At 51.3% G+C, this 12,384-nt stretch overlaps 1 non-coding gene across 1 annotated transcript; it reads left to right on the forward strand.

The window, feature by feature from the left end:
• The first annotated feature begins 486 nt into the window (after positions 1–486).
• Positions 487–558, forward strand: TRNAQ-CUG. The gene has a single exon. It is a non-coding gene; the product is annotated as a tRNA-Gln (tRNA).
• Positions 559–12,384: the final 11,826 nt, after the last annotated feature.

Consider the following 12,384-nt stretch of genomic DNA (forward strand, 5'->3'; position numbering starts at 1 on the left):
TTGCCTTGTTCAGCAAGGTCAAGAGCTCGTTTAGGACGGGAACCAAGAGTAAGGATATCTGGTTAATGGCTGCTTAGTATGAGCTACAAGTTGAGAAACAGGAGAGCTAGTAACTTACACAGGCAGACTGACAGACTGTGCACCATGGGGGTGAAGAGTGTCAGCGGCAGAGACCGCAAATGCAAGGATTGACCCACCGATTGCTGGTCCATGAAGGTACCGTGTGAGGCGCAACCTTGCAGAAGTTCCACGGGACACTTCACAACTGGGTCTAATTAGGCACAATCAAGATTCTCAGAGGTTACCAGCCTGGGTCTCGTATGAGAGGGCATGCCAGGCTTGCACAAAGCGCTCTGCCACTCCCTGGAAAGGCCCTGTGAGACTGTATTTGGTGATGGCCAGGGAGAGGGAGAGAACGAAAAGCTGAGCCAGGAGTATAAGGCTCAGCCCAGGTGGGTTCAGGGGAAAGGCAGCTTACCAGGCAGAGGTCCCATGGTGTAATGGTGAGCACTCTGGACTCTGAATCCAGCGATCTGAGTTCAAATCTCAGTGGGACCTCAAGCTTTTGGCTCCCTCAGGCCTTTCCTCAGCATGCTTACAGCTTAAGCAAGCCTTAACAGCCCTTCTGTCGGGTCAATTCTTTAATGCACTCTGATCTTCCCTCCTTTCCTGTGCTCCCAGCCCGGGACTGACATCAATACCCCTTCTCTTACCCTGTGACCACCAACTCTGCAGCTTTCCTGAGCACTGGCCCCCAGCCCCGCTCTGCTCCACTGTGCTTGCTTGATGGCTGCTCCTGGCTGACAGCATCCACCCAGACTCACCCTTTCACACAAGGTCTGAGATGGAGATCACGCAGTCCAGGCGTGGCACAAAGCAGAGCCGAGTAGACGAGGACATTCAGGGCCTTCTCTGGTTGGATATTAGACATCTCCAAACATGGAGACTCTACAGTACTCCACGGGAAACATTTTTCCCAGGTTTAACCACTCGCAGACTAAGACAGGGTTACTGTGTGTAGCATTACTTGTTATTTCCAACCCTGTCCATTGCTTCTTGATCTCTTCAAATCCCAGATAACTTTTTGTCTCTAATTTCCCTTTTGTTTATTTTTGCTGCTTTGGTATCGGTCCAGGGAGATCCACCGACAACTAATGGTGCCCCAAGAATTGGGATAGACTTGTCATGGGAGAGAGCGGGTTCTACATTTCCCTTGAAGAGATCTTGCCCAATGGAGGAAGGATGAGAACAAACCACCTCAGGTCTCCAGCTATGCTGCACAAAGTCTTTAATGAGAAGGAAAAAATGCAATGGCACAGAACAGAGAGCAAGAAACACATCTGGAGAGTTCAGAGAGGCACAAAGAAAGGCCCATTTCCCAAGGACAAGCTCCACACAAAGAATTTGCCCTGTTCCATTCTGCTCTTAACTCAGGCAATGCCCACCAAGAGCAGTCCCTAACTCCGGCACCCTCGATGCAGCAGCAGGAGGATCAGCAAAGCAGAAGAGAAGGAGCTCTTTCTCGAGGAGCTCAGAACGAAGCAGAGCCACAGGAGACATGGTGAGACCTGCCGTGCAGTGAGGAGAAGTGGGCACAGGTCTGTAGCGCCAAGTGGGAGGTGAGGATGCCCAGCCGGTCTGCAAGCCAGGGTCATGCTCCCGCTGCTGCAAGGTCCCTGTCCTCCATCCCACTCCAAAGGACACGATCCAAGAGCTTCAGCAGTTCATACTGCAGAAGGGGGGAGGCAGACACAGCCCTGACCCTCCCAGGCCAAGGCCGCCCCCAGAAGAGATGGGAACCCCCCCGGAGCTGAGGGAGCTCCCAACAGCAGCCGACAGAGAGGATCCCACGGCTGTGCTCTGGGGGAAAGAGGTGAGGATGGGGCCAGGCAGGGTCACCACCACCGGGGAGGCCTGGATGGCCACCGTCGAGTCAGCGCAGCGGGCGACACAGGGCTCCGTGCAGCTGCTTGCCAGTGGGGTTGGGCCAGAGGCACCGCAGGGGCGTGGGGGACAGGGTCTGCAGCAAGACATCTCTCGGTGAGGGAGGCAAACCTGAAACACAGAGCAAGCAGGAAGCACAGACCCCAAGATCAACCTGTCTTTCTTTTCCTCCGCTCTCTCTGTGGACACTGTATGTTTTAGAAGGTCTGACTGCCTAGAGCTCACACGACCCTCATCGTGCCCTCCGAGTTGCACGGTACAGGAAGCCTGACCCGCGTAGGCATAGCACACAGCACGGTGGGTTTGAAGCACCCGTGGAAACGCTGATCATAGCCCACCTCCAGAACGCGCAGTGCTCATCTTGAAGGCACTGGAGGCACTTGGCCATTGGCTTAGAGACCAACTGCTGCAGGTGCAAATTCCGGTGGGCAGACCTCCCTGCAGCTGAGCCCCATGGATTCGCTCCTGCTTGGAAGACAACCCTCATCCCAGCCCTCCCCAGTCGCTTCCACCAAAAGGGAAAGAGGTGACAGCCCTTCAACAGTCCTATTGCAGGGCCAGGCCGAGGCAGCGCAAGTGGCAACCTGAGCAGCCACCATGACAGCAGTTCAGCCCTCAGAGGAGATGCAGCGGACTCCGGTTTACCTCGTTCCTCGAGGAAAGGGAGTCAAGAGAGGAGGATGCAGAGCCTGGAGCAGCACAGGCTTTTATGCTCTGTCCCCGAGCCCTGTGGGGCCACAAACATTCCTTGCTCATGAAGCATCTGAACACCTAGCAGTTGCCGCTTGCCAAGGCCTCGCCAGTGATTCAGACCTTGCTTCTTTCATCTGAAATGTGCTCCTACTTCATACCACCAAAGATTGAAAATATTTATTTGTGTACCAGCTTCGTAAGGCTAATGAGCTGGGAGATCCCAGAGTAGTGTCTGGGGTCAACAAGGGATTTAAACTGCTTTATCATAATACAGATTGCCTTTGTCACTTTGCCTTCATGGCAAGTATGGCCAGTAGTCACATGAAATTCATGTATGAGGGATACCTCAAGTCAGATGTGAAGTGCTTTTAGAGCAAGCACCCTGGTTAACTATGAGAGACATTTCTCCCTGTGGGTCACTGTAGACACACTGTAAGTTCAGACAGAAGTTCAAAACATCACAATCCCTGAAGCAGCAGGACCAGCTCTGTGCCAAGCCAAATAAAGCCTCTCTCCTGGCTCTCGTACCAGCACTGCAGCAAAGAGTCAAGCCTGGAGCCCTCCCAGCAGGCAGAAAACACTGGTCTCAGCTGGTCTCAAGGCTGCAGGGAGGCGAGGGCCGTGGCTTGAAAACCCCAGGGGAAAGCTGGGCGGTTTCTGAGCAGAAGAGCCTGCCTGCGGAAGATGTCAAGGCACCCGTCCTGGAGCCAGGCTGAAGACACGTTTGCCAGCATTGGCCAGGAATCATGAAGACGGGTCAACTGCTTGGAAAGCAGCTGTGCTCAGCACTATTCCACTAGCGCACCTGTGGGCAGCATTGCCTCCTGCTCCTCCAGATCAGAGCCTGGATGGCCTCCCGCTCCTCCACTTCACAGACTGCCTGGCCTCCCTCTTTCAGTACCACACACATAGACATCCTCAAGCCCTTCCTCATGCACACCTCTTGACTGCAATTATTTCCTCTCCTTTCTCTGTGTGCAGACTGGTACTACCACATGTACCACCTCCACTTTAATTCTTTAAAACCAGTTTTCCAATATTCTTGTTTCAGAGTCAAGAGAGAATAGTGGCTAATTTCATCTAATGTTGGAAATGAATGCCTTTGTTTATTGTTTAATATTTTTTTGTCCATGCTCAGGAATTTGACAATGCTGGCAAATAAAGTGAACATATCTATTCCACCCACACAATCTGTTTCCTGTCTCCCTCCAAGTCATCCTCATCTCCCATTTATTCTTCTTTTTCCTCTCCACACTCTTCCTCGGCCAGGATCTACCTTGTGCTTTCCATAGATCTCTCCCACTCTCACAAACCATCTCCACTACATGCCAACAATGTGCACAGCAGTTGTGATCTTTGTTCAGGGATTGACAACAAGCTATGTTCCCGTGAGGCTGGAGGTGCTGCTGGGAGGTCTCCATCTTCCCTGCAGGAATGTCCCCATCCTACTTCTCTCAACAAGTTTGGAGTATCCCTCAGGTAAATTTGAGAAGCAAAGTGGGGGTTAATAGCCCACTTCAGAATGACCACCATGCCTGGTTATCTTCACCAGAGCCTTGTTCCCTTCTTCTCTCGTTTGCAGTCAAGTCCAGACAGGGAGTGAAGCCATCTCCCCGTGGCAGGATATCTCAGAGTCTTGCCTGAGGACTAGGCACTGGGATCTGCAGCCATAGACTCTGTGGTTAAGCCTCATAAGCCTCTGGAATCCTGGTACCTGTCCTGAACAATGCAGCTCTGAGTTATGGCACTTCAAGTGAAGCCTGGATGTGAAATTCCCATGGAGCTGAGTGTCACTTCACAGGGCATGTTACCAGCAGTGCAGAGGGGGATGGAGCAGGTTTTTGCAGCTGAGAGTTGAAGGCAATGGAATCCATCAGGAGTTCCCTACACAGGTTCAATCCTGTCAACTATGGGCCACAGTCTAGTTTAGGACTATCTGCAACTGATCATGTTTCAGCCATTGGACTTAACTCCACAATGTTCCTGGTGCGCAGGGAGACAGGAGAACTACCATGCCGACAGCACTGCTATGCAACATGCTTAGAGGAATGAACACTGCCTAGGACTAAGAGTTTTGACCTCAGGATCAATGTAACCTGAACAGTGTACCTAAACCAGCTCTCAGTGTCTGAGAACACCCCATGCAGAAAATATAACAATATGAGATTTGTCTTTCAAAAAAACCTAAGGTATATAAACATGGCCGTAACAGGAATGGGTCTGAAACTAGTATAAACAGGAATAGGTCTGAAACTAGTGTAAAACCACTCCATCTACATAGGATATGGGCTCAGAAAAATGAACATTAACATTCCATGGACAATATGTCCCCATCATCTGCGTGGGAGAAGGTGTGTTGGTTTAAGCCCTGCCAGGACCGGAGAGCACGTTGCTGTTGCCCTTCCCCCACCCTCAGCCGGTCAGGCTGGAGGTTAAGCACAGACCCCGGGCTAAAATAAGAAGAAATTTAATACAACAGTTTGATGAACAATCTGAACAACAACAGTGGAAATGATAACAACAATAAACACCAATAACAGTGAACAAGACAATAGATATACAGAGAAATACCACAAAATGGTCAGGGAACAAGCCCGCCCCGTGTGTGTGCCGCAAACTCAAAACCAAAAGAGAAAGTAAAAAGAGGTTCCGCCCTTGGACCTGATGTCAGCATGGTATGAATAACCCGGCTGGAGATCCCTTCCCCCTCTCTGTCTGCTGGGGAAACTCATCCCTATCCTAGTTGAACCAGGACATAATCCACCCCTTTATTCTATACCATCTGCGTCATGTCCAGCTGCCACTTAGCAGTTAATAACAAAACAATACTTTACAAAGGCACAGCACAATTCATGGCATGTTATCACCCAGAATCAAGTCCCCCTGTGGTACGCATCGGACCTCTCCATTGTCCTGCATCACCCACCAGGTACACCCAGGTCCTTGGGCAAAAGCAATCCTTTGGATGGGTTTCCTTTTACCTTTGCCTGGTGCAGGACTAAACCAGAACATTTTTCCCAATATATTCCTCATGCGCACCACAGGGACTTTTTCCCCATCTCCAGCACATGGAGGTTTCGACTGAGCTGGGCTAGCTCGATTGGCAGATCCTCTTGTGTTGACTAGCCAGGTGGCCTTTGCTAGATGCACGTCCCAGTCTTTGAAGGTCCCACTTCCCAGTGCTTTCAACGTGGTTTTTAACAGTCCATTGTAGAGCTCAGTCTTCCCAGAGGCTGGTGCGTGGTAGGGGATATGGTAGACCCACTCGATGCCGTGTTCTTCTGTGCAGGCATTTATGAGGTTGTTTCGGAAGTGGGTCCCATTGTCTGACTCAGTTCTCTCTGGGGTGCCGTGTCACCACAGGACTTGGGTTTCAAGGCCCAGGATGGTGTTTCAGGTGGTGGCGTGGGGTGCTGGGTAAGTTTCCAACCATCCAGTGGTTACTTCCACAATTGTGAGCACATGGCGCTTCCTGTGGCGGGTCTGTGTCAGTGTGATGTGGTCGATCTGCCAGGCCTCTCCATATCTATATTTCAGCCATCGCTCTCCATTTCGCTGGGGCTTCACCCGCTTGGCATGTTTGATTGCAGCACATGTCTCACGTCTGTGGATGATCTCTGCAATGGTGCCAATAGTAAGGTCCACCCCTCGATCTCGAGCTCACCTGTGTGTTGCATCTGTGCCTTGGATGCCCAAGGATTCATTGGCTCACCGGGCTATGAACAGTTCACCTTTACGTTGCCAGTGCAAGTCCACCTGAGCCACTCTAATCTCAGCAGCTTGGTCTGCCTGCTGGTTGTGTCGATGTTCATCAGTGGCCCGACTCTTGGGTACATGGGCATCCACATTGGCACACCTTCACAACGAGGTTTTCCACACAGGCTGCAATGTCCTGCCATACTTTGGCAGCCCAGACGGTTTTACCCTTACGTTGCCAGTTGTTCTGCTTCCATTGCTGCAGCCATTTCCACAGGGTATTCGCCACTGCCCACGAGTCAGTGTAGAGGTAGAGCCTCGGCCACTTTTCCCGCTCATCAATATCCAAAGCAAGCTGGACGGCTTTCACATCTGCAAACTGGCTCGATTCACCCTGTCCCTCAGCAGCTTCAGTGACTCGTCATGTGGCACTCCACACAGCAGCCTTCCATCGTCGATGTTTTCCCACAATGCAACAAGACCCATCAGTGAACAGGGCATATCGCTTCTCCTCATCCGGCAGCTTGTTATATGGTGGGGCCTCCTTAGCACGTGTCACCTCCTGTTCTGGTGACATCCCGGAATCTTTGCTCTCTGGACAGTTCGTAATCACCTCTAGTATCCCTGGGCGGCTGGGGTTCCCTATTCGATCCCGTTGTCTTATCAACACAACCCACTTGCTCTACATGGCCTCTGTTGCATGATGTGTGGAGGAGGCTTTTCCTTTGACCGTCCTTGAACATCCAACCCAGCAACGGCAGTCAGGGTGCCAGGAGGAGCTGTGTTTCAGTGCAGACTACTTCTGAGGCAGCCCAAAATCCTCCGTACACTGCCAGTATATCCTTCTCAGTTAGGGTATAATTAGCTTCAGAATCTTTGTATCCCCGGCTCCAAAAGCCTAGAGATCGGCCTCGCGTCTCCCCAGGTGCTCTCTGCCAGAGGCTCCAAGTAGGGCCATTCTCCCCAGCTGCGGTGTAGAGCATGTTCTTAACCTCCTGCCCTTCCTGGACTGGCCAGAGGGCAACAGCCTGGGCAATCTCCTGCTTAATTTATTCAAAGGATTGTTATTGCTCAGGGCCCCATTCAAAATCATTCTTCTTATGTGTTACTGGTAGAGAGGACTCACAATCAGGCTGTAGTTCGGGACATGCATCCTCCAGAACCCCACAGCGCCCAGGAAAGACTGAGTCTTCTTTTTAGAGGCTGTTGGGGCCATGGCTCTGATCTTGTTTATCACCTCCACTGGGATGTGGCGACGCCTATCTTGCCATTTTATCCCTAGGAATTGAATTTCCCTTGCAGGACCCTTAACTTTCTTTTGCTGAATTGCAAAGCCAGTCTTCAGGAGGATTTCAATTATCTTCTTCCCCTTCTCAAAGACTTCCTCGGCTGTGTACCCCCATACAATATTGTCATCAATATACTGCAGGTGTTCTGGAGCACCACCCTTCTCCAGTGCAGTATGGACCAGTCCATGGCAAATGGTGGAGCTGTGGTTCCACCTCTGGGGCAATCGATTCCAGGTGGACTGGATGCCTCTCCAAGTGAACGCAAACTGTGGCCTGCACTCTGGCACTATCGGAATGGAGAAGAACGTGTTATCAATGTCAATCGTGGAGTATCACTTGGCTGCCTTCAACTCCAGTTCATACTGGATCTCGAGCATGTCCGGCACTGCAGCACTCATTGCTGACGTAACTTCATTCAGGCCATGATTGTCCACAGTTAGCCTCCATTCACCATTGGGCTTTCTCACTGGCCATATAGGGCTGTTGAAGGGCGAGTGAGTTTTGCTGATCACCTTCTGGCTTTCTAGTTGATGGATCAGCTGATTGATGGGGACCTGGGAATCTCGGTTGGTGTGGTACTGCCACCAGTGCACCATACTGGTAGCAATCAGCACTCGTGGCTCCTCAACCTTAAGCCGCCCCACCACTGAGGGATCCTCTGAGAGGCCGGGTAAGGTGAACAACTGTTCAACCTCCTCGAGGGCAGCTACACCAAAAGCCCACCGGTACCCTTTTGGGTCTTTGAAGTACCCTCTCCTGAGATAGTCTATGCCCAGGATGCACGGGGCATCTGGGCCAGTCACAATGGGGTGCTTATGCCAGTCCTTCCCAGTCAGGCTCACTTCTGCTTCCAGTAGGGTCAGCTGTTGGGATCCCCCTGTCACTCTGGAGGTGCAGGTGGATTCAACCCCACTGTAGCTCGATGGCATCAGGGTGCACTGTGCACCAGTGTCCACCAAAGCCTTATACTCTTGTGGGTCTGACGTGCCAGGCCATCAGATCCACACTGTCCAGTAAATCCGATTGTCCCTTTCCTCCACCTGGCTGGAGACAGGGCCCCTCTAATCTTGCTCATCATCACTCACTTCTTGTAAGAATGGTTCACTGGTCCCCTCAAGAGGGTCAGACATTACGTTGGCCATTCAATTCTGTCTGGGTGATTTCTGAATTGTCACTGGAGCTGCGCTTTACATAAAAGACTCCCCTTTTGTGATCCTCTTCCCTTTCATCTACTCTACTCTTGCAGCTAGTGCGGCAGTGGGCTGTCCATCACACCTCCTCGTGTTTTCTCCATGGTCGAGGAGGAAATACCACAGGGTGCCTCGTGGTGTGTGCCTTCTACTGCCTATCTCTTGGGTGGGGAAACCTTTACTTCTAATGGCCGAGACATTAGCCCGTGCAGATGGAATGTAGGACATTCTCTTCTACTTTCAGGACCCTCTGCTGCTCCTTTCCATCTGAAACCCAGGAATGTTGAGATGAAGGAAGATTTCCCTCATATTGCCGGAGCTTGCCAACCACTCCATCCACTGTTAGAGTGTGGGTGTCTGTCCACCAGGACACTATTGCCAACGCTTTCGAGTGTGTTTCTGGTGCGCTCTTCAGGAACTTTCTCCACATCAGTTGTGTGCAAGGGGCCTGATCTGGGTCCATGAGTGACTGCTCATCATTCAGATCACCATAGATCATCTCAAACACAGCCAGTTCCCTGAGGTTCTGGATGCCTTTCTCAAGCTGGTCCATTTGCCCAGCTGACATAGGATATCATCCTTGTAGGAGTACCTCTCCCTTACATTGAGCAGGAGTCGCTTCCAAAGGCTGAGGGTTTGAGTCTGTTTCCCTATTTCCCTATCAATGCCAGCATCCTTGGCCAAAGATCCCAGCTGCTTGGCCTTTCTCCCCTCTATTTCAAAAGCACTGTCTGTATTATCCCAGCATTGGAGCAGCCAGGTGCAAATCTGCTCACCTCCCAGGTGGCCGAAATCTCTCCGCATATCTCACAGCTCAGTCGGGGACAGAGATCGGACAATCACCTCTGGCCCTTCCTTCTGTTCCCCTGATGGGTCTGGCTCATCCTCATCCCTTACTCTGCGAACTGACTTTCTGGTATATTTTGTTTTCTGTATCGGGGCGACTGACACTGGCACTGGCGGGCTCTGTGGCTCAGTCGCTGTGCTGGTGGAAGTGACTGAGACTGGCTCTGCCTGTCCCCCTGGTCCAGATATTGTTTCAGCTTCTGTAACCTTTTCTTCCTCTTGAGGGCAGTGGGTGGTATTAAAGAGGACACAGTATGCATGGGCAAGTCTCCAACACATTGCAGCGAGTTGTGTCTCCTGGGTTTTGCCAGTTTGGTAACACACCCTTTCTAAGCACTCCATCAGCGTATCAGAGCTCTGCATTTGTTCAGAAGTGAAATTCCAAAGCATTGGAGGTGCCCACTGACTCAGGCCTTTGCCCACCTTTTCCCACAGCCTTTGCCACTCACTTTTATCTGACCTTGGGACAGGTTTCCGGACACTGCTACTGTTAGAGAAATGTCGCATGGAGAAAACTGAAATCAGGCAGACATTCAGAAGGCACTGTGCCACAAACACACTGGCCTGCAGGCTCCAAGGATACCAGAACCTCCCCAAAGCCGAGAGGATCTCTTCTCCTGGGTCACCCATAGAAGGGGTGAGACCCCTAACAAATGCCCAAACGGCAAACAGGTACCGGCCCGGCAAACAGGTACCGGCCCACCCCCCCACACAGCGATACAGAGGCATCATACGCATTCAGTAGCCCGTATAACAACATAAGACCATTTATACATATTCCACCAATAACAAACACCACCACTGGGATCATACACTGGATATAAGGAGTAATCCAGCCCCACCACACATGCAAGTGGGCCAGCATTGCAAGCATTTTCTTATCAAACAAATACAAACAGAAATATTACACCCAACAGATTGCTCTATCACACTCTGGTCAGGGTCTGTCCCTTTTTATTCTTATTTCGTGCCCCACGTTGCTGTGCCAGTTAAGGCTGTGTTGGTTTAAGCCCTGCCGGGACCGGAGAGCATGTTGCCTTTGCCCCTCCCCCACCCGCAGCCGGTCAGGCTGGAAGTGAGGCACAAACTCGGGTTAAAATAAGAAGAAATTTAATACAAGAGTGTGATGAACAATCTGAACAACAACGGTGGCAATGATAACAACGATAAACAGCAATAACAGTGAACAAGACAAACGATATACAAAGAAATACAACAAAATGGTCAGGGAAAAAAGCCGACGCTTGGGTCCCGCCGCCAAAAAGCCAAAGAGAAAGTAAAAATCAAAGTTACCTGCCCCTGGACCTGACGTCAGCATGGTATGAATAACCCAGCTGGAGATCCCTTCCCCCTCTCTCTCTGCTGGGGAAACTTAACCCTATCCTAGCTGAACCAGAACAAAAGGATATACTGATTTCACAAGCAATAGTACCTGATTAGTCCAGCTTTAATGTGAGTAATTTGATTGGTTGACAAAAATGTCTTGTAAACACATATATCAAGCTTTCCTCTATATCGGGGTCCTCCATGCATTATGCTGTGGCACTGCATTGTGCACAGTTAATATATAGGACAATTAATTCCTTTTTAAGTTCTATGCTAAGAATCCTTGTATCCCTTCTTGGCCAGCAAAACCCAGAATTTTACACAAGGTACAGTTCCACAGTACCCTGGAAGCTTGATTTCTGGGCAGAATTACAGCTCCCTGGGACCTCAATGGGAGCAGCTCCCTTCTGTCATGCAAAACAACAAGGTTACTGGCTCCCTCCAGTTTTTCCTTCAACTCCACCAGACCCACCTCGGGTCATCAAAGAGAAAGTCCTCACCATGGATGTGGGCAAGAGAGGTGAGGAGAAGGGCAAATCAAGGGCCTTGCACTTGCCATGTCAGGCCTTGTCACGTCCCGCTCCGACGAGGGAGACAAATGACTCAGATTCGCAAATCCCCAATTGGAGCGGACAACAAGTCTCCAAGTTCAAGCATTTATTAACTACCTACAATGTACTAATTGAACACATGATAATTGGCTAAGTACAGAGCAAGTTGTGGCGAGCAATATAATATGCTTTGTATTTCTTAATAGAAAAAGGAAAAGAGGGAGATAGAGGGAATGGGGGAATACAGATCACCGGTCTGGGTTCCTGCGCTGATCCTGCTGGTGAGGGTTCCAGGAGGCGGCCGTCTTCTTTGCTGGCATCCGTTGTCTTCGCTTCAATGCTCTCTCCAAATGGCCGGGGAGGGGGCTACATCAGTGGCCCCCTGTGAGAAGCTTCTCAAAGCTCCTCCAGCACCAAGTGGGAGGTGAGGATGCCCAGCTGGTCTGCAAGCCAGGGTCATGCTCCCGCTGCTGCAAGGTCCCTGTCCTCCATCCCACTCCAAAGGACACGATCCAAGAGCTTCAGCAGTTCATACTGCAGAAGGGGGGAGGCAGACACAGCCCTGACCCTCCCAGGCCAAGGCCGCCCCCAGAAGAGATGGGAACCCCCCCGGAGCTGAGGGAGCTCCCAACAGCAGCCGACAGAGAGGATCCCACGGCTGTGCTCTGGGGGAAAGAGGTGAGGATGGGGCCAGGCAGGGTCACCACCACCGGGGAGGCCTGGATGGCCACCGTCGAGTCAGCGCAGCGGGCGACACAGGGCTCCGTGCAGCTGCTTGCCAGTGGGGTTGGGCCAGAGGCACCGCAGGGGCGTGGGGGACAGGGTCTGCAGCAAGACATCTCTCGGTGA

The sequence above is a fragment of the Athene cunicularia genome, assembly GCF_003259725.1.
Source record: "Athene cunicularia isolate RWA chromosome 14 unlocalized genomic scaffold, athCun1 chr14_part3, whole genome shotgun sequence".
NCBI lineage: Eukaryota > Metazoa > Chordata > Aves > Strigiformes > Strigidae > Athene > Athene cunicularia.